The sequence below is a fragment of the Pelodiscus sinensis genome, chromosome 3 (assembly GCF_049634645.1).
Source record: "Pelodiscus sinensis isolate JC-2024 chromosome 3, ASM4963464v1, whole genome shotgun sequence".
Lineage (NCBI taxonomy): Eukaryota > Metazoa > Chordata > Testudines > Trionychidae > Pelodiscus > Pelodiscus sinensis.
Genome location: NC_134713.1, coordinates 139999183 through 140022145, shown reverse-complemented (window position 1 = coordinate 140022145; position 22963 = coordinate 139999183). Strand labels below are relative to the sequence as shown.

The 22963-nt window shown below is 46.8% G+C and overlaps 1 long non-coding RNA gene across 1 annotated transcript in view; it reads left to right on the top strand.

Annotated features, from left to right (window-relative positions):
• LOC142827997 (uncharacterized) overlaps positions 1-22963 on the top strand; it is a 222580-nt gene that overhangs the window by 93056 nt on the left and 106561 nt on the right. The window contains exon 4 of the long non-coding RNA XR_012902861.1: positions 14499-14555. This is a non-coding gene — a long non-coding RNA (uncharacterized LOC142827997). The remainder of the gene's footprint in view (positions 1-14498; positions 14556-22963) is intronic.

Sequence of the window (22963 nt, the reverse complement as noted above, 5' to 3'; positions counted from 1 at the left end):
TCCTGATGCCCTTCTCTCCCACCACAAGCTACTGCTAGAAGGAGGCTGGGGACATGGACACACACACACAGCAGTGCTGCACACGGGCATGCCTGCACTTTCGGGGCAGCGTCCGCTCCTGGGGACAGCACAGCGAGGCGGAGGACACCAAGCCCCTGCCAAGGGAGCCTTCTGGGAGGGGAAGGAAGTGGAGGGGACCCCAGGAGCACCCTCCCCAGCAAGCGCTGTCTGCCGCTCACACGCACCTCCCACCAACGCCATGCTCCCTTCTCCTCCAGTGGGCAGGGATACAAGTCCTCTCTCTGTGCGGGACGCTGCCATAGCCAGACCCGGTGTGTGTGTGGCACGGAGGGAAGCCAAGCCCGCCCTGTCACCCCAAGATAATGCCGCAGAAGTGAGAGGACTGGGGTACTTTGAGCTAAAGCTGGGAATCTGGACAACCATGAGAGACAAAGAGTGAGGGTAGAGGCGAGACCCAGCATTGGGAGCTGCAGTAGAGAGGGAGAGCAGCCCATGCTCCTGGGAGAAGTGAATTTCATGCTAGTGGAAATCACTGACAGTTATTATGAAGCGCAGCGAGGGGTGCAGCATGGGTAAGCACAATCCAGCTTCTAACCCTTGCTGTCATCAATGTGTCTAGTGTCTCGGTTCCTTTGCTGAGGTCACCTGTGAGTGCTAATTAGTGCTCTTTCTGATGGTGGGTTGTGGGAGGGAGAAGGAAGAAGGGAAGCCGCGCTTTAGGAACTGGACTACGAACTACATCAGACTGAACTGTAATGAATTTAGATCACTGAAGACCTGATCCAATGCTTTTGGTGGCCTTTTGGTGCAAGGGAGATAGGGAGAGTAAACTCTCTAGGAAAGTGGTGGAAACAGAGGGGACAAAATTCTGAATGTTAGACTCTAGGGAGCATTCTTGGGTTATTGAAGTAAGGGATGCACTAGTGATCTTTTGGGACTTTTCTATCGCCGGCGTAATTAGACTATAATACAGTAGAAGGGTTTGAACCTCTCATACAGAAGGGTCGCAAAGCACAAGGTATGCACTTTGTGTGTGTAATCTCTCTATCTGTTAAGCTCTGAGTACACATGTGAAGCAGCTCTCTAATGTTGAAATGCAGCTCCCTTTGGAGTGGAATGTGGCAGCTATTTAAGAGATTTATTTAAAATGTGTCTACAATGTTTATTTGTTCTTCATTTGAGTTGTTGAGTGCAAGGCTCATATACAGGCCTGTGCTGAACCGGGGATAGTAGGCAGAGGAAATACGTAGTCTTGTGCTACAGAGCAGACATATCGATGTTTGTAACTGGGGCTGCCCCGTAATGCTATAAAACTCCCTGTTCTTGTCATCCCCAAAGCTGTTTCTAGTCTGCTGTTTGCCAACCGTTTACGTTTTTGGTTCTTTATTTCCCTTCTCTGGGGCTGTAGATGCTATCTGGCTCCTTTCCTATCAACATAACTGAAATTCATGGCATGACCTCTGATTCCCTCTGTCCCGCAGCCAGACTCCTGCAGGGCGCCTTTATCAGATAGCCGGGCCACCTATTGTTATTTGAAGTGTTTGTACAAATTTACCCAGCCTGGTATGCTGGCATCCTTACCTGATAGGTTCTCCTTTCGGGAGGAGCCAGGGCAACTCTTGGCCTCCTCAGGGCTGCCAGGATCTATCTTTACATAATGAAAATATGTTGGCAGGAAAGTGGGACAGTCGCAAATGTTTTTGCTATTTTCCCTCTCTAAGGACCGATGCTCTGTCCTGTCACATGGTGTAAGCTGGTGTCACTGCATGCTGCATTGTGACTGGTCAAGGTGGCAGCTGCTGTCTGTTTACAGCTCCCATGACCATAGAACCTGAGACTCAGAATGACGACGGAAGCATTTATCTTCACAGCACACCTGTGCAGCGGCAGATATAGGGCAGGGCGAGCAGGGTGGCTGCCCCGGATCCCACGCTTCAACAGGCCCCATGCCCTGGGCCCCACAAAACTCTCATCCGCTCCTGCCCCTTTGACACAAGGAAGTACGGTTCTTCTCCTGCTATGAAGGGGGAATCAAGGCACACAGCATTGAAGCGACTTGCTCAAGGTCACAAAGCCAGGCTGTGGCAGAGGCAGGAACTGAAGCCAAGTCTCTGGAGTCCCAGTTTAGTGCTTTACCTACAAAATCACCCATCCTCCTTCATTGTTTGCTGGGATTCACATCCTCAGGAGCTCTCGCATGCCACAGCATTGTAATCAACCAGGGGTGCACACAGAGACCACGCGGTGGTCAGCAGGAAATAAAGCAAAGGTCTTTCAGCACAACAAAACGCAGCTTCCCCCTGCTTCAGCTACAGGAGAACTTCCAAAGATGAGAATCTGTTACGGGCTGCATGGTCACTGGGAAGTGAATGCAGGCTGTTGCTTTGCTGGGGCCAGCTGCTGACAGGGGTCATCATGATTGCTTGTACCATGCCCATATATTATACACAGCATCCCACTACTGCCTGCATTGCTCATGTCATGGTGTGTCTGGCTCATCTCGTGTCATGTCCTTTCGTGTCATGCTGTGGATATAGCAAGACAGTGATAAACCTCTCTTTAGTAGCAGGTACTCAGAGGCCGTGCTACTGCCTGGTATATAAATTCTGTGATAGACAGTTAAGAGGCACCTGACGGGGAAAAAATAAGATGTCTTTTTTTTTTTTTTTGTCCAGCCTTGGTGGGTTTTGAGCTCACAAAGTGCATTTCTGTGGTTTGGGTGAGTCAATCCCAAAGACAAGGTTACGCACACAGCGGTCTCTTTGTGCAGAGAAAGAGATGAATAGCTTGATGCCGCCGGTTCCAGGCTGACAGAATGCCCTAGCCGTGTTGCGTCAGAACTATCAAGATACCAGGAAAAGACCACGTTTACTTCAGCCTCCAGCTGTAGTTCCAGCTTGTTACTTGGGAGGTGGGATTTTTGTGATGCCACCAAAAAGGTCTTGCATTGTGACACAGAGCAGCATTAAATCAAAGACAGTGGCGTTCTGACTGGAGAATTGCAGGTTCCGCTAGCTCATGTACTCTCATGGGGCCCACTGAGATATGAACCAACATTGCAGGTTGGGAAGTGACAGCATGAGACAAGGGGAGGTAAAGGGCCTTTTGTTTCAAAGCAGTGCAAGCCAGAAGAACGTCTGGAACCAAATATCCTAATTGTGCTCAGACATGTGCCATTTGCACCCATGCCCTGTGGCAGTTTACAATCAATTCCCACACTGTTTCTTACACAAAGTGAATTACTGATTTTTTCCCCTGTTTGCTAAAGAATCTCCTCTCCCAAAATAGTCCACTGGCTAGAAATCTGAAATATCAAAATGCAATAATGAAAAACCACCAGTGAATTGTCCCAGTCACCTTGCAAGCTCCATCTGTGTCCTCATATCACTCGGCCCAATCCTTCATAACTGCCTGAAGTAAAGATGGACTATACAGCTCATAGAACACTAGAACTGGAAGGAACCTTGAGAGATCATCAAGTCCAGTCCCCTGCACTTGTGGCGAGACTAAAAATTATCTAGACCAGTGGTTCCCAAACTTTTCGGCATCACGCCCACCTTTTTGATTTTTGAGAAACCCTCTCACCCCCCCTCCCAAAAAAATAGCAGCAAAACTTGGGGTGAGATTGACAGTGGGTATGTATGTGGCTGGGTCGCCTCGCACTTCTCCTGGAATTTCTTCACGCCCCCCAGTTTGGGAACCTATGATCTAGACCATCTCTCAAAGACGTTGGACTAACTTGTTTTTAAAAGTTTCCAGAGATGGAGATTCTACAACCTCCCTAGGCAATTTATTCCAGTGTTCAAGCACCCTGATAGGTTTTTCCTAATGTCCAACCTAAACCTCCCTTACTGCAATTTAAACCTATTGCTTCTTGTCCTATCCTCAGAGGTTAAGGAGAATATTTTTTCTCCCTCCTCTATTAACATCTGGAATGTAAACAAAGTCAGGCTATGGCAGGCCAAGGAAAAGCGAGTTCTGATGCTCTACTGCCAGCCCCTCTCTATTTAAACTAGGAGGAAGGAAGCCCCAGGTTAAGCAACGCCACTGACACAAGCTGCAGCACTAGGGGTATGTCTAGACTACACGGCTCCGTCGACAGAGCCATATAGTTGAGTTTACTAGACATAGGAAAATGAAGTGGCAATTTAAATAATCGCTGCTTCATTTACATCATTATGGCAGCTGCGCTGTGCCGATCAGCTGTTTGGTGGCACAGCGGGGCAGTCTGGACGCGCCGCGGTCGACAAGGGAAGCCTTTGTCGACCGCTCCGGTAAACATCATTTCACGAGGCATACCCTAGGGTGTGGGGAGAGAGGCAGTTTCTGGGCTAACCAGATCCTAAGCCATTTAGGCTTTACAGGTTATAAACAACCTCTGGGAGCTCAGAGGCAGCCTATGCAGATTCCTAAACTCTGATGTTACATGCTCCATGTCAGCATGGGTGCAAAATCCCATTCCCACGAAGGGCACATTGAACAATGTGCAGTCCCAGTGCCACAGGATAACTGAATCTCTTTCCACTCTGGCCGCCTGTTCTCACACCAGTTGTGTGTGCTGTTCTCACATGCTGCTTCACACCCCACAGTTATACATTAGCAACGACACATTCTTTAGCTCAGCTCTGGGCAGACTCATGGCCAATGGCATAAGCGCAGCAGGTGAAAAAGAACACAGGGGTCAAATATTTCTGGTCTCCGTTAACCAGGTAGAACATGTGATAAAACATTTCCAAAGGGGAAGGTCTAGGCTCTTTAGTAATTACTGGTATTGATTATTAGGTGTTGGGTACTGACAGTGTTTGTGGCACTGTACAGAACAAAGAGGGGACAAGACCCCAAAGACCTTCCAGCCTACAGGACAATAAATATACTCACAGTGAAGGCATGGGGTGTCCAGAGAAGGGATGTATCATGGTGCAGACCCAGGAGGGGAGTAGCGATAGCAAGCCTTTCTTGGTAGGATTTATAGGCTTCATGGAATGGAGGCTTGCTACACCAGGAAAGGAATTCCAGGTGCTGGGGCCGGCAGGGAAAAAGAGGCTGCAATGTGAGTGGGAGACAGAAAGGAAATGGGAGGTGAAGTGGCCTGATTTGGACCAGTGATGAAGAATGGAGGAAGAATAAATACAGATCCCTGTGGCTCAGGATGTGTTGTCCAGGGTGCTTGTCACCGTTAATTGCACCTCCTGTCCCTGTCCCCACCCCCGGCTCCACACAAAAGAAATACCCAGGAGGTCTGGGTTATATATAAAGGTGGTGCTTTGCTTCTCTCCCATCATTAGGGTTGCAGTAAAAAACCCGTGGATGTCAAGTGCTTGGTTTGAGATTGTGAAACTGGGTTTGCACATGGGAGCCAGGTCTCCATATGCTAGCCATTCCTATCCCTAATGGGCGGAGCTCCTGCAGGAATGTATTTGCAAGCTGGTAGCTCCTCCATGACCCTATCTCTTTACCTGTGTAATCCATCTGATTGTAACACATTGCACACTGTCATGCCACTCTGAACCCCGCATGAAACCTTCAGTGTGTGCAGCCCTTGGACAGTTTCCACAGCTGTTGGGCCATCTCTCAGCCTCAGGATCTAATCATCACATTAATCTTCATAACAATCACACAGTTAGCCCAGCTGGGTATGAATTTAATGTGATTGCTTTGAACAAACAAGGAAATGATTCCCCTCCTCCCCGACAGGCATTTCCCCAGAGATGGCAGTTATAGCAACACCAGTGCAATCGGATCCATGAATAAATACAAAAGCCATATCCTAGGAAGTCTCATATTTACCAGATCAAATAAAAGTAACAGGAGGAGGTGGAGGAAATGAAGCCAAAACATCATTACAAGGAAAATTCTAACTACCTTCCGGTTGCTTGAAACTCTAAATGATCCAAGATAGCTCTAACCACAGTCATGGGCAAGAGATTAGTGACCAAGATACCACAGTTGTATTTGTTGACCAGTGGTATTTTCTTAACCGCATGACAAAGAAAGCTGTTGGGAAAAGTTCATTATCATGGCTTCTACCCTAATTTTCTCTATATCTGTCACCCTGTGAATAATAGGATACTGGGCTCTGATTCTTCTCCCATAACTCCGAGGGAACCTCATCACTGCTAAGCCAACATTAAGGACTGGGATGGCGATTGGGAAGAAATTTGTCTTGGGCATTACCTGAGGGGGTGGGGGACAAATTTCTTCAGATCTCCAGTGATGGTTTTTACTTTTTATCTCCATTGTTTGCACGTTCCTCAGGTGCTGGAGAATCTTTTGGCCATTCTGCACTATTGACATAATGAAAAGAGCAGAAAAGAGGGCTGAGAGAGAATGTGGAGAGGATATATGGAAGGGAAGAAAATAGGAGGTGTTTTCAACTCCAAGAATAAAGGAGTGAAATCCTACACCTCGCAGCCTTGTTGGTATCTCACACATACCCCATGGCAAGTTCCTCCATTACGCTATCCCATTTAGTCTTTGGCCATCTTAGGGTAATTTGTCTTTCCTACACTGGAAATAAGTCAATAGCACACATACTTTACTTGTGATCATGTCCAGTCCTCCATTTATGGTCCAGGGCTTTTCATATGGTGATACTAGGCACTCCTGTAGGAAGTGTGAAAGCAGGGCAGGATGCTGGTGCAGTAGCCAACTGGCATTCTTTGATGCTAGCATGCCGTTCCCAGTCCTGAGGCATGGTCACGGACCATTCACCATCACCAACCGTGCAGTAGTGACATTTTTGGGGGTAGATTTCCTATTTTTCACTATATTCAGCAGATTGTCTAGGCCAGTAGCTCCCAGTCTTCTTTAGCATACACACCCCTTTTCAATCTATTACAATTTTACAGACCCCCCCAACAATATAGCTGTGCCTGCAGCTTGCATATCCTTCAGCCCACGCTGCTTCCCTAGTGGTGTCCCATAGCCCGCTGGGGAAGCAGCGCAGGCTGAAGGATGTGCTGACTGCTGGCATGAAGACTTTCAGCTCAGCTGTGGCTCTGTGCCACCAGCCAGCAAATCCCTCGGCCTGTATTGCTTCCCAAGCCGCGGGAAGCAACGTGGGTTGAAGGACGTGCTAGTTGCGAGGGGCTCCACACGGGCCCCTTACAGTACTGCCATGGACCCCCAGCCGCTCACGGACCACAGGTTGGGAACCACTGGTCTAGGCTGATTCTTGCACACATGCTCAGGGCCTAATTGCTCACTGTATGCGGGGTTGGGAAGAAAAATTTCCATGGCCAGATTGGCAGTGACCTTGGTTTTTTTCCATCTTCCTCTGAAATATGTGAGTGCAAGTCACTTGCAAAGTTATCTGGGTATATCACACTTAATCATTTCCCTGCCACTGGGGAGGCCTCGGGTGTTAGTGCACCTCAGCCCCTCCTGCCTCTGCCTGTGGCACTTGTCTCCTGAGGGCTGCAAGGCTTTGGTCTTGTTTCGGGGGTTGGGGTCAGAGTGAGGGTGCTGGGTGGTGCTGGTGGCCTGTGAGACACAGGAGGTAAGATGTTCTGATTGTCATTTCTAGCCTTAAACTCCATGAATGTGCATTGATATGGCTCCTGTCTCTGAGGTATCTAAAAGCTTAGCATACATGAGCAATTGAACTTCATAACGCTCTGGGCAAGATCACTTTCACCAATGTCCAAAGAGGCACGTTAGGCACCAGGCAATGAAGAGACTTGGCCAAAGTCAGACAGGAAATCCGGGCTTGGACCTGCTTTGGCGCCTGAGTTCTAGGAACATCTCTTACCCACAAAACCATCCTGCTCTTTATGGTCTGAATGGAAGCCAGGGAAGTGTAGGAAGACTCCAGTGATGAGTCCCTGGCCTGCATTCAAAATGTGTGAGTAAGACATTTTGGTGAGTTATTTCTTTTATCCTGCAGGATGTGGTGCTGCAAATGAAGGTCAAGACTTTGGTTCTACTCTCTCTGGTTGATGGCTATTGAGTGCTCAGAATTAATTCACTTTACAGAGGCATGTGGCCTACAATGGCAAGTTAAAACAAGAAGCAAGCAACTGTCTCATCTACCAAAACCCAAAGTGACTGAGACCTGGTTTCCACTAGACCTCGCACCTTAGCTTAAGGTACACAACTCCAGCAGAGTAGACTGTGTAGCTGGAGTCGGCTTACCTTAAGCTGAGCTTGGTGGTGCCCCCACAGTGGGAGGCCGATAGGAGTAAATGCTCTTATGGGCTTCCCTTACTCCTTGCAAAAGCAGGAGTACTGGATGCTGGCGGGGACGACCTCTGAGTTTGATTTAGTGAGTCTTAACTAGTTAAGACTAGCTAAATCGAACTCCGAAAGGTTGATCATGGCAGCTGCGATCTTCCGTTTAGTGTAGACAAGACCTCAATTGGCCAACTCTTCCAACCCTGATTCAATCATTCAAATCGAAGATAATTTTGCCTGAGAATTTCTTTCCTCGCAACATGTCAACAGTACATATTCGGTGAAAGGCCATGAGTCCCCATTTGGATCAACGTATTTGATCATGTTGTAGCGAAACCTCCTTTGAATACACTGCGGGGGGATTGGTTAACATTCTAATATACCTAAGTGATTCTTGCTATTTCTGAACCCTGTCTCCCCAATCCTTCCGTGCCAGCTCCTTATTCAAATGTCAGTGCAAAGCTGCTCCATATGCTGACCTGTGCTGTTTTGCTGATAGACTGAGGAATTTCCATTGCTGCCATGGAACTGCTTCCACTTGGCTGTTCTGCCAGCACGAGGTACAATGTCAGGAACATTAACAAAAATAAACAAACCTTCACAATCTCTTTGCCCCCCCAAATTTCTCCATGACCTTTGATAAGAAAGTGGCCTGCTGGAGTTACACTAGACTGTTCGGAGCTCTTAGGAAACAACCCCTTATCAAAAGCTGAGCATAAGTTCTCACCTCGTCTAGAGTGCCAGGGCACGTTTACCCAGTCTGGTATGTTGGCATCAATCTTTAAGCCCTTGGCTTTGCACTTGTTATCTTCCTCTACACAATGAGGGCACCGCATAAGCTCCTCATGGCCGCCACCAGCCTGTTTGACATAGCAGAACTATGTCCGAATTAAAACAACCACCCCACTTTGCCCCAGAAAAACCACAGACCGAAATGTTTGAAATATTTATTCTTCTGGTGCAGCTTTGCTTACCTGGGTTCTCATTGTTCAAGGAGGTGATTTTGGCTTCTGTGCTTCCATTCTTAGGTTATCTCAGCTGTACAAGGGCTGTGCGCTCGATGCAGTGTTTACTGGGCAATGAAGGAATAACAGTGATGGCTTCATGATGCCAGCTGGCAATGGGCCATGTGACTGTGGTCAGATGATTACTCCTGGATGTAATAATGATCTGTCAATCAATTCATCTCTTTTCCAAGATGCTTATTTTTGGGACCTGTGCCTACCTGTGTGTTTTAGTCTGTTATCCCAGCTGGGTCTCTTCATCCCTCTCATGGTTCCTGTCACATTCCAGGTGCATCTGGAAAATATCCCTTTCCTAAGCAGTCACTTTCCTCCTGATGGGGCTTTCATCTGAATGGACCGGCTGCTGACCTGCTGGAATGGACCCTCCTCAGTGGCAGGGTTCTGTAGAAGTGGTGAGCCACTTGGGGCTATGGAAGCATTCATTGGCCTCTAACAGATTTTCATGTAATTAGTATCTAGACTTTTTTTTAAGTGATTTTTATTCTGGAGGTAGGGGCTTGAGTGACAGCTTTAGAAACTGACAGCTTCTAGATCAGGGGTGAGCATTTTTGATGGTCAAGGGCTGTACTTCTGTGGAGTGGGTGTACAGTCTGGGACAGAGGTTGGGTCCAGAAGGGAGCTTGGGTAGAGGACTGGGATGCAGGAGGGAGAGAGGGGTCTGAGAGGGAGTTTGGATGAAGGAGGGGGCTGTGATCTGGGGCAGGGGCTTGAGGTGCATGGTCCAGGAGAAGCTAAGGGGGCAAGAGAGGATTTTGGCCTCAGTGGGAGGCTCTAGGAGGGGGTGCAAAGTCTGGCAGGGAGTTGTGACCTGGATGAAGGGGGTGCAGAGGGTTTGAGTGGTGACCTGGGGCAGAGGTTTGGGTAGCAGGATCAGGGAGGGGGTATGGGTGCAGGAGAGGATTCTGGCCCACAGGGAGGGTAAGAGGGGTGCAGGGCCTGGGAGGGAGTTGTGACCTGGGAGAAAGGGGAAAAGGGGTACAGAGGGTTTGGGTGGTGGCCAGAGGCAGGTAATCAGAGGGGAGAGAGGGGGTGAGGTGCCAGAGGCAGGCTCTGGCTGGGAGGCACTTACCTAGGCAGCTCCCAACTAGCAGCCCTTCCAGGCATGAGGGGGCGAGGAAGAGAGAAGGCTTCCCAAACTGCCCCTGCCCCCAGAAAAATTTCTCAGCTCCTATTGGCTGGAAACTGGCCAATAGGAGCTGAGGGATTTTGTTGTGGGAGGAGGGTGTTGGGAGCAGCATGCAAAAACTCCCTCCTCTCTCCCCAGCCATCCAGAGTGGGAAGCAGCTGGCTTTTTAAAAAGCGTGAGCTGCTTTCTACTTAAGGGTTCCAGTAAGGTGACCATGGGCCAGATCCAGTGGAACGAGGTGTACAGATAGTTCGGAATGGCTTGCTAGTTCAAACTATCTAGCCCGTGCCGCGTGTGGCCGCGCGGCACGGGGTTCGAACAAGTCGGCATTTAAAAATGGCGCCGGCCGGCTTATGCAAATGAAGCCCGGGAAATTCAAATCCCGGGCTTCATTTGCACGTTCGGTATGCATACATTACCCCGCTAGTTCGAACTAGCGGGGTAGTGTAGACATACCCATAGGGACCTTGAGAGGTCATCTAGTCAGTCTCCTCCCCTCATGGCAGGACCAAGTACAATCCCTGAGTGGTGCTTGTCTAACCTGCTCTTAAAAATCTCCAGTGATGGAGATTGCACAGTCTCCCTAGGCAATTTATATAAGGGCTTAATCATCCTGACAGGAAGTTTTTTCTAGTGTCCAACCTAAACCTCCCTTGCTGCAGTTTAATTCCATTGATTCTTGTCCTGTCATCAGACATTAAGAAGAACAATTTTTCTCCTTCCTTCGTGTAAAACAGTTATCTCCCCTCTCAATCTTCTCTTCTTCAGACTATTTTTTTGATCTTCCAACATACTTCAGTTCTGGCCTAGAAAGACTGCCTTTAGAGAAGAGGGGGTAGTTCAGTCTCTAATGACCCTTTCATTGTTTGGCCTGAAATTGCAAGTGAGTGCCAATGACAGTCTGCTGTGACCACAGGTGAAATCCTGGCCCCTCTGATGTCATAGGATTTCTTTCACTGACTTCACCATGGACATGATTTCATCCAGTGTCCTGCGCCATGGATATTTGTTCATGATGGGTAAATTCATCCCTGTCCAGAAAACCAGCACAAGGCTTGCACATCCTCTGAGACCTATTTTTGCTGCCCCCCCCCCACAGGACTAGTACATTTCACCCCCATAGGAACTGGAATGAGGACACACCTCCCCCAATTAATATCACAAAGGCCACCAAAAGGCTCTTGCATGGGAACATGGATCTGGGCTAGATTTATCCCCTTAACCCAGGGGAGAGAGGGTCTCTTGCCTCATTTCAGACACCAGGAGAGATCAGGTCCGCATGGATACCTGTGTTTATGGCGGGTCCACACAGAGATTGTTGCATGCATTTAACCATATTGATTTTGAAACCAATACAATGCCAACCCCTAGGAGGGTTGCGGTTATAACTTTGCTTAAATCTGCACGGTGTATCTTGACTATTTCAAAGCGATTCCTTCCTCAACCCATTGCCTCCCGCACATGGCAGCTCGGATTGCCCCCAGTGTATTGCGATCTAAAATCTACATTTCTCAAGTGAAAGTGCTGACAAAATTGGTTACCAAATGTATTTTAAAAAAGTGAAACCACTGTGCCAAGGGATTTATCCCTGAGCACATGATGAACTTGCTGAACAATGCAGGGAGGGAATGTGTGAAAAGGATTTATGACAGCTGGGGATTTAGGATGTGTAACTGCTCTCCTGCAGTTAATCCCAGGTCCAACAGAAGTTTAGAGACACATTAGGAGCGTGGTTCAATTCAGGTGCAGGTGCAGAAGTGGAACAATATCTTACAACAATCAGCCTCACAAGGAGCTTCTGTATGTTAGTCATAAAATGTGAGGGTTAAAAGAAATCCATCATCAGTGAACAGAGTGAGACATGCGGCGTTCTTTACTAGAATGTTGCAGAAGTGCCAGGATTTGCTTGATGAGCAGTCACGTATGAAAGCATAATTATTTTTGGCAAGGGGTGGATGAGGTTTTTTTTTTTTTGCTCAGAGATATTCCACACACAACAAGGCACAGACAGATGTATGGGCTGATACATCCTGCAGCATTCAACAAATGCAGCTCATCATTAATGCAAGGATGGGAATGAAAGGGCCAGCATGCAGTGTCTTAACTTGATTAAAGAAGTCCAGACATACACTCCACAACCTCTGGAATGCATCTGGAACGTTGCATGCTGGGCTCTGTAGTCTGCAAGGCCCACTCAGTTATATTAAAATGAGGGCAGCAGCCATCTGCTCCATTTCATGAAAATTAGGTGTAAATACAGGCTCCTGGCAAGTTGTCCTCAGAGTCCTAACTTTGACAAAGTTTAGGTAGCCCCTTGATGTGAATACAGGTAGGCCGTCATGGATGTTCTGGACCAGTGTGTCTCAACCAGTGGTGTGAGTACCCTTAGGGGTACTCAAGAGACGTCTGAGGCTTTCATCAACACAGCTGAAATTTGGAGAAAACTGAATTTTGGTTTTAAGTTTTACAGCGCTTTATAATTTTCTGTACTTTTTAAACCCAAAAATTTCATCGCCCACGTGGCTACGATTAAGTTGCTTAAACAAATGTGTTGCAGTGGTAGAAAAAAAATCGTGTGTCTGAAAACTGTAGGTACTGGAGGTACTTATAATTTATTTTTGAAAAAGGGGTACTTTATAAAAAAAGGTTGAGACACTATTCTAGACACATCAATAGGACAAGAGAAAAAGAGGTGACTTCCATATTGCTAGAAGTGCTTTCGCTAGTGCAACATCTACACAGTATTCTATGTAGTAAGAGATATTATTCTATGCTATTTGGCTACGTCTAGACTGGCATGATTTTCCGCAAATGCTTTTAACGGAAAAGTTTTTCCGTTAAAAGCATTTGCGGAAAAGAGCATCTATATTGGCACGGACGCTTTAGCGCAAAAGCACTTTTTGCGGAAAAGCATCCGTGCCAATCTAGATGCGGTTTTGCGCCAGAAAGCCCTGATCACCATTTTCGCCATTGGGGCTTTTTTGTGCAAAACACTTTTTAGCTGTCTACACTGGCCCTCTTGCGCAAATACATTTGCGCAAGAGGGCTTTTTCCCGAATGGGAGCAGCATAGTATTTGTGCAAGAACACTGACAATCTTACATTAGATCGTCAGTGTTCTTGTGCAAATTCAAGCAGCCAGTCTAGACGCAGCCTTCTAGTATTAAGAGGTAATGGGTTATCATGTAAAGGTAGGTGTCATTTCAAAATAGCAGTGCACCAGATTTAAAACACTGAGGAATATATTTTCAGCAATGCACAGCCCCCAGCAGCTTCCACTGACAATAATGGAATAAGCAGTTTTTAAAATCTACCCATTTATTTAGGTGCCCAAGTAACAAGAGCTTTAGTCTGCTGAGAACTTTTGAACATCTGGGTCTGTATGTTCAAACTGTGACCTAAATAAGAGAATTGATTACATATGAACAATAACATTTCAGTCACAATCAGAAAGGTTGAACTGCTAGTAAATTATGAGAAACGTATTTATACTCATGCATGTAAACAAAGTAGGTGCTGGAGAAAATTGTTGGCTTGATAGCTCGGGAGAATGAGGTCCTTTGTTTATCTCCATGTATAGCACAGACAGAGTGACCAGATGGTAAGTGTGAAAAATCAGGACAAGGACTGGAGGGTAATAGGCATCTGTATAAGACAAAGCCCCGAATATTGGAACTGTCCCTATAAAATCAGGACATCTGGCCACCCTAAGGCAGGTGGACCGTGGAGTCTGCTCTACAAACATGCCTCAATCTGTGTTCTTTTCAGTCCTTGGCATTTCTTTTGACCCTTCAAGTAAAGGATGCCCCTCATTACCTACTGTGATGTAGATGCCTGTCTACTGGGAACTTGACTGAGACTTTCAGCTCCACTGAAATTCTGTTAGATGGGAATAGACTTTCAGGCCACTAGTTTTCTTACTGAAGTTGACAATGGTTTGTATATGTGATAAGTGGAACTGGAGGGGAGACATCAGTTTCCAGGAGGGACCTAGATAGATGAGGGACCCAAGCCTCAGGAATGTAGTCCTGTGACTGGCTGCTGAGTAAAATAGCAGCGCTTCAGCGTGTCAGGCAGGCTCTTGGATAATCAAGCTGTTTCTTAGAACTCTGGTTGCATCACATATTGCTAACGAGACTGTTTGGTTCCTTTCAGCTCCTTTGTGTGCATCCTTCAGTCTTTGTCCCAGGCGTGTGTATCTGGATCAAAAAGGTCAGTCCTTTTCTCTTTCTTGTTCTCCTCCATCTGCACACTATGGAATACTCAGCGCTTGACAGGAGTGATGCTGTGCTCTCTGAACCCAAGCATAAAGCAATACCAGCAGGGTTATGACAACTTTAAGAATACAATTCAAACACTAATCCCATTAAATGGGTTCAGTGTGCTTTCCTCAAACTTGTAATCATATAACATGTGCTGGGATAACTCAATTTCCTCTCCACCACTCTTGAGCCTACTATTGACAATAGTTGGAAGAGTATGATGATATAATCTTATTTGGATGTCCCGGGCACATGCACCACCTGGCAGCTATTGATATCAAGTTAGGTGAATGAAGATGAATGACCATCATTGGAGAGAAATATTCAATTACACTGTTTCCGTTCAAAAGGTAATAACCTGAGGAATAACTGAGTTACTCTCTTTTTTTGTGGTCACCATCTCTGTCTCCTGAGGTTTTGATTTGGTTATTTCTGTTTTTCTATTCGGCTCTGGTTCAGAGATGGATGAACATTCCTGCCTGTTCTGGAGGCCAATCACGAATCAAAGTAAGCAGCTGTGTTGGGCTCTGCAGATAAAACTCAACTAAAGCTTGTGAAACAAAAAGTCTGGGTCCCAAAGGTAGGGGTGTTCAGATCCAGGATTTTAGTTATCTGTCTAGCCATCCTCTTGGTAGCAGCTGTTGACTTTTCCAAAAGAACTGTGGTGTTTAGATACGGGAAGGACTTTGCCCCACTATGAAGTATTGAGATATCTTGGGGGATCCACCTCATGTAACTCAACAAGATGTTTGGAGAACCCTGCCACTCAGTGAGATGTTTGAGGACCTCTGTTACTGAATAGGATATTTTGAGGAACATCTTACTGGGCTTCTTGGAAGACCCTCAAATGGTCAGTGGTTTATAAGGGTAATACTTGTGCAACTTACTTGGCAAGTTGCACTCAGAACTCATGGGGTGATGTTCACTTTCTTTATCTGCTCGCAGGCCTTTTGCCCTGAATTTTATTCTCTCTCCCACTCTGGTCCTGGGCTTCTTTCTCATACTCCACTGAGAACTCTTCTATCTGCTCCTAGGTCTCTCTTTTACTCTGCCTGCAGGCCTCTATTCCATGCTGTTTCTCTTTTCTCAGTTCATTCCTGCAATGCATCTCTCTCTCTCCACCCGCCCCCCACTCAGGACTGTGCCAAAGACTCAAAGAGCCTAACAATCCCCCCTAGTTCTAGGAATTTAAATGTGATGCAAGTAGAGTCTAGGCCTTCCATTAGGGGTGAATTTTACCATAGACAGGTTTAAAACTCAGGTGCAACCTGAAGGTCAGCTTGACCTTGACCTCCATCCAGCTTCTCCAACAATGTTATGTTCACTCTTTCCATTATCCAAGGTGGAAAAACTACAGTATTTTGTGTGTTGGGTGTTGTTGGCATGCTACTCCCTGCTTGCATTAAGCAGGGTAGGATGACTCTAGAATTGGAGCCCTCTTACCATTTTCATGTTATGTAAAGCACCAGGGTTTCTCTAGGCTGCTTTCAACATTTAGCTGATATTTCAGAGGTTTTAAAGATTTTTTTTTAAATGAAAAGTTCTCTCTGCTTTTTCTTGCTCAAAAGGTCTCGTAAATGAGCTGTGGCTCTGTGCCGAGATTCCCATGGCATCTTATTTCACCCAAAGGATCTTTCTGTGCCCTTCCTGAATCTCTTCTCCAGATACATTTCAGAACATTGTGCTCACAAGCCATAGAACCCAAGTCAAGGCATTCCAAATTCCCTGAGCCTATAAAAGTTCCTATGAACTGCCCTCTCATTAGTCCTGGACAAAAAAGGATTTCCAACACTGAAATTTCTCCCCTTTCCTACCTCTTTTTGCTGCTTCCAGAGCCAGTGTTTTTTAAATTGTTTGAAAGTATTTGAATTAATGGTAGCATGACACTACAGTCTGGTTTCAACACACACCAGCAATAGGTCAGCAACAACCTGCGTCAGAGATAAGACAGACAACCTGAACACGAAAGCTGGCTTGATGCAAGAGCTCACTGAAGCTAATGGAAAGATTCCCAGTGACTCCAATGCTCTTTGAAGCAGGCATGAGCTGAGGACACAGATATTAAATATGAGAACTAAGGTAACAGGAGCAATTAATGGAGCTGTGTCAGAATAGCCCAAATAGGGATTGTGGGGACAGTTAGGGTACAGAGACACCGTGCTCTGCATCATGGGACCTGAGCTTGTGGGTGCAGCGTTCCTGACCCCGTGCTCACTGCATAGTTAACCTGGGTTTACAGTTGCTGGACCCCGAACTTACAACTGTACTAACACATCCATACCGCACAATGCAGACCTTCTGACTTGAGTCTGGCATGAGCTGTGTCTACACTGCAGAATGATAGGCTCTGGAGTCAAGTCAGAGCAGGACTTGGGCTCTGACCCACCCCCTCAGCAGGTTCCTAGGTCCCAGGTCCTGAGTTTTTGCAGACGTGACTCAGACTGATTTGTGTGCCGATGAAGGTGGCGGGGAAGGCTGAACTCACTCCTGAGTCAGAGGCTGGGGCCAGCCCGCACAGTAGACACACCCTGAGCAACACAGGAGTTTTGTAGAAAGGGAGAAAGGAAAGGGGAGGAAGGGACAACATAAAGCTGCCACTGACAGGTTGAAAACTCCATTGCTTGGGCCATTGAAAATACGGTGGGACTAAAAGCTAGAAAACGAACTACAGTGAACAATCCTGCCTTTTCCTTGCTGGATGGGCTAGATGGTATCTAATATGGTCTGCCTTTCCCACTTCCGTTTTCCATGATTTACTGGAGAAGGACATGTCACTAGCTCACAGGCCATCACTATAAACTCTTAACTGACACCAGAATCTCCTGGCATCTCAAACTATGGTTTCTAAATCAGGAGAGACTTGGTGGGAAGATGAGTTATGGAGTTTTTGGCCCCAACTAAAACTGGGTCTTGTTGCACTAGGCACAGTACAAACATATACTGCGAGATGGTCCCTCCCTCAAAGCACCTACAGTTGGTGCAGACAAAGTGTGGGAGAAAAAAAGCTTTAGACTCCAAATTTTTACTGATGGGGAACCTGAGGCACAGAGAGAGACTTGCAATAACTTACTCAGGGAATCTATGGCAGAGCCAGGCAGTGAACCCAAAACTCTTGTGTCCCTTTCCAGTGGCTTAACTATGAGTCCAGCCTACCTTCTTGGAATTTACAAACTGGTACTGACTTTGCAGTGGGTGACTTCTTGATACACCTTAAATGTGGTGATAGTCTCTATTTGTAGAGCTGATTTCAGCCCATAATGCTATTCTCCACAAAGCACAGGATGCCAGGTAGGTCACCACTTACCCCGGAGATTCCCGCTTCTCTGTGCTATAGCAGCCTGTTTCCCATTATCTGCTACTCTCCTGGAGCTTGGCCATTAGCAGGTCCCATAATAGACTGGAGCTTTGGCCCTTCTTCAAGCACTAATTTGGGTATTTATTGTGCATAAAATCAATCACACCGAGTTAGTCCACTTCTTTGTTGATAGATTTTGTTAAGGCAGCACAGTTTAGTGCGGAGTGATGAGCAATTCATAACTTCATAGATTTTTAAACCAGAAGAACCACTCAGATTATCTAGTCTGACCTCCTGCATAACATAGGCCATAGGACTTCACATGGTCATTCTTGCGATGGAGAGAATTATTCTCCCCTATGCTCAGTGCATTGTGTTTAACTAGATCCTAGCTTTTAGAAAAGCATGCAGTCTTGCATTTAAAGACTCCTACTGGTGATGAATTTATCACTTCCCGCAGTAAACTGTTTCATTGTGGGTATGTCTACACTCCAGCGCTAATTCGAATTAGTTAATTCGAACTAAGCTAATTCGAACTAACGCATCCAGACTAAAAAACTAGTTCGAATTAGCGTTTTGCTAATTCGAACTAGCATGTCCACATTAAGTGGACCCTGAACCGGGGTTAAGGATGGCTGGAAGCAGTGCCGGCAGGGCATCAGAGGAGGACTTAGAGCGTGGAGCTGCTGCCTCAGGCTAGCCGAGAGCTGTACTTAAAGGGACCCAACCCCCACCCCGGACAGACAGTTCTCAGGGGTGCCCCGCTTGCAAAGCAGTCCTGTCTTGGAGTGCCCTGAGTGCCCACACTGGGCACATCACAGCACTCGGCCATCAGACCAGCTGCACTTGCCGCAGGCTGCCATCTGGGGAGAGGGGACAACTGGGGGGCTGCAGGAGAGCTTCCACCCCCAGAAGCCCGCAGAGCCAGCCCAGTCCTCCCCATTGGGGGCTCGTACCCCATTCCTCCCTCAGCTCCTTCCACTTACCCTTCCCTAGCCCCCCTTCCTGATGTACAAAATAAAGAAAACGTGTGGTCAAAAATAGAATCTCTCTTTATTGAACAAAACTCGGGGAGACTGGGAAAAGGAGGTGGGAGAGGGGAAGAGAGAGGATGGGAGAGGGGAGGGCAACTAAAATGATCAGAGGTTTGGAACAGGTCCTATATGAAGAGAGGCTAAAGAGACTGGGACTTTTCAGTTTAGAAAAGAGGAGACTGAGGGGGGATAGGATAGAGGCCTATAAAAGCATGAGTGGGGTGGAGAGGGTGCATCAAGAAAAGTTCTTCATTAGTTCCCATAATAGAAGGACTAGAGGACACCAAAGGAAAGGAATGGGTAGCAGGCTTCAAACTAGTAAGAGAAAGTTGTTCTTCACAAAGCAAAGAGTCAACCTGTGGAACTCCTTGCTGCAGGAGGCTGTGAAGGCTAGAACTAGAACAGAGTTTAAAGAGAAGTGAGATAAAGTGATGGAGGTTGGGTCCATCGAGTGGTATTAGCCAGGGGGTAGGAGTGGTGCCCCTGCCCAAAGTTTGTGGAAGGCTGGAGAGGGATGGCATGAGACAAATGGCTTGGTCACTGTCGTCGGTCCATCCCCTCCAGGGTCCCTAGGGTTGGCCGCTGTCGGCAGACAGGCTACTGGGCTAGATGGACCTTTGGTCTGACCCAGGACGGCCATTGTAAGCTCAGGGCTCAGGGTCGGGGGTCTCAGTGGACCACCTTGATTTTCATGCACACCTGCTCCTGGGTGGCCAGGCTGGCAGCTCTCCTGCCCTAGCCGGCCACTTTCCTGTGCCTAGTGCGGAGGTCATGGACGAGGTCCACGATGTCCGCACTAGACCAGGTGGGTGCCCGCCTCTTGTGGTCCTGGGCAAACTCCCGGGAGCTGCCAGCCTGGTCCCAGGAAGAGGGGGAGGGCTGGGGGGTATCGGGTGGGTGGCTCGATCCGTGGCAGGTGCAGGGTCTGCTAGCTGGGTGCTGGCAGGCTTGCACCTGGCACGGGCACCGTAGCCAGCCTGTGCCCCTTTAAGGGGTCCGGGGCTGGGAGGGGGGCAATAGAGTTTCCCTGGTGTTAGCCATAGTGGCCACCAGGGAAACCTGGGGAGGGCTAGCCTCCCACTAGTTCGAATTAAGGGGCTACACACCCCTTAATTCGAACTAGTAAGTTCGAACTAGTCTTAGTCCTCGTACAATGAGGTTTACCTAGTTCAAACTAAGCGCTCCGCTAGTTCGAATTAAGTTCGAACTAGTGGAGCGCTAGTGTAGCGCCTATCAAAGTTAATTCGAACTAACATTTGTTAGTTCGAATTAACTTTGTAGTGTAGACATACCCTGTATGACTATCTTCAATGTTAAAAAGTTGCATCTTGTTTCCTATTTGACTCTTACTAGCTTCATCTTCCAGACATTGAATCTCATTATGCTTTTGTTTGCTAGGTTAAAAAACTTTCTAGTATCAGATAGATTTTCCCTGTGCAGATAACTTAAACTTGTCTTTGGTAAACTGTACAGACTGAGCTTCTAAGTCGCTTATTCAAAGCATGCTCTCTGAGGGTATGTCTACACTTGCTCCCTATCTCGAGATAGGGATGCAAATGTAGTGTACCGAAATTGCTAATGAAGCACGGGATTCAAATATCCCGTGCTTAATTAGTATAATCGTGTCCGGCCGCTATTTTGAAATCACATTATTGCAAAATAAAACACCCCGTGTAACAGGGTTATTTCGAGAGAAAACCCTTCTCCTGAAATAACTGTTAAATCTCAGTTGCTACATGGGGCATTTTATTTCGCAATAATGTGATTTCAAAATGGCAGCTGGACGCGATAATGCTGATTAAGCGCGGGATATTTGAATCCCGTGCTTCATTAGCAATTTCGGTACACTACATTTGCATCCCTGTCTCAAGATAGGGAGCAAGTGTAGATATACCCCGAGTTTCATATAATCATAGAATCCTAGAACTGGAAGTGTCCTCAAGAGATAATCAAATCAGGTCCCCTGCCCTTGCTGCAGGGCCGGGCATCATCTCGATCAGTGTTTCTCAACCTTTTTTTATAAAGTACCCCATTTTTCAAAAAAGTATTATAAGTACCCCCAGTACCTACAGTTTTCAGACACACACAAATTTTTTCTACCACTGCAACACATTTGTTTAAACAACTTAATGGTAGCTGGGCGGGTGATGACATTTTTGGGTGTAAAAAGGTAAAAAAATAATAATGTGCTGTAAAACTTAAAACCAAAATTCAGTTTTCTCCAAATTTCATTTGTGTTGATGTACCCTCCAGACTTCTCTCAAGTATCCCTGAGGGTACACATACCACTGGTTAAGAAGCACTGATCTAGATCATCCCTGATAGATGTCTATCCAATCTGCTCTTAAATATCTCCAATGATGGAGATTCCACAACCTCCCTAGGCCATTTATTCCAGTGTTTCAGATCATGCTTGTAGCTTTCCCAAATCCTATCCAGTTTTCCAACTTTTCTTTTGAAGTGAGAACACAGAATTGACAGAGTGTTCTAGTGGCGGTTGAGGAATGCCGTACGCAGAGGGAAATATCATCTCCTTACTTTGACTCAATATTTCTCTGTTTATGCATCTGAGGAAGAAGTCAGCCCCTTTTGTAACCTTGGAAGCTAATGTTCAGTTGGTTATCCACCCTGACCCTTAAGTACTTTTCAGAGGCATTCCCTCCCAGGATATGGTCTCCTAACTCATAAGCAGAGCGTACATTCTCTGCCTCCAAATATATGACCTTATAAATGTCCGTATAAAAACACATATTTAATTGGGCCCAGATTACCAAGCAAACCTGATCCCTATGTACCAAACACAAATTCTCATTGTTATTTACTGTCCCACCCTGAAAATTCTATCAGTTTAATTCCATAATTTTCTTCCAGGACATTGATACAAATATTGAGAAGCCCAATGGCCCATTCCTCTGGGACCCCACTAGAAGCACTCCCAGATGTTGGTGATTTGCCATTAATGATTACTTTTTGAGACTTGTAAATGATCCAGGTTTTAATTCATTGATTTCTGCTTTTTGATTTAGTGTAGTGCTCATATTTTAATCAGAATGCCATGTGGTTCTGAGTCAACAATCCAACTTTCTGACATGCTGAGCATGGAGTTTTTATTACAGTAACATTTAGAGGCTGCAACTGAGATCAGCCTCCCCTGCTTCTAGGCACTGCACATATGCTTACTGACAAACTGTCCCAGGCCTCAAAGATTATAATCTAAAGAGACAAGATAGACAAAGGGTAGGAGAAAGGGCACAGCAATATCCTCATTTTGCAAGAGGAATACTGAGGTATAGAAACACTAACGACATCGGTAGGTCCTCTTGGTGACCTCCAAATGACCCTTCAGTAACCAAACACTCCTGGTTCCTAAATGCCAAGAAGAAGGGGGAGCAGGGAGAGGAACTTTTGGCTGGTTTATTAGAATGATCAGCTTTTGACTGGAGGTGGGGGGGGGGGGGGGAGTTGTGTATACCATGATGGGAGAGAGTGAGAGCATGGGGAGGCAGACTGAGGACAGCAGCTTCAGCAGTGTTACTGAGCATGCTTAATACAAACCAAACAGCAAATGGGGGGGGGGGGATGATCCTATTTGCCCTCTCCCTCCCACACATATAATTTCTTTCTAGGGTTACTATGGCACTGGAAAACTCTAGTTTTTTTGGCAGATAACTTAGCAATTAGCTGACAGGAGCACTGTATCTAATTCCTATACAGGTTGGGTGTCTCTGGTCTGGCATCCCTGGGGCCTGACTGGTCAAGAATGGGGGAATTTGCTGGACCAGAGAAGATCTCCTGCTACCAGCTCCCCATACCACCTTCCCTCCCCACTGTGGTCCCCAGCCGCCCCACCTCACCCTGCCATGCTGCCATGATGCTGTGGCCCTGGCAGCCCACACTGCCATGGCCCCACCTCCACTACTGGGGCTGACGTGTCTCCAGCCTTGGCCCAACTATTGAGGCTGCTATGGTTGCTGTGTCTCTGGCCGCAGCCCCGCTACTGCGGCTGCCATGACTGCCATGTTCCCGGCC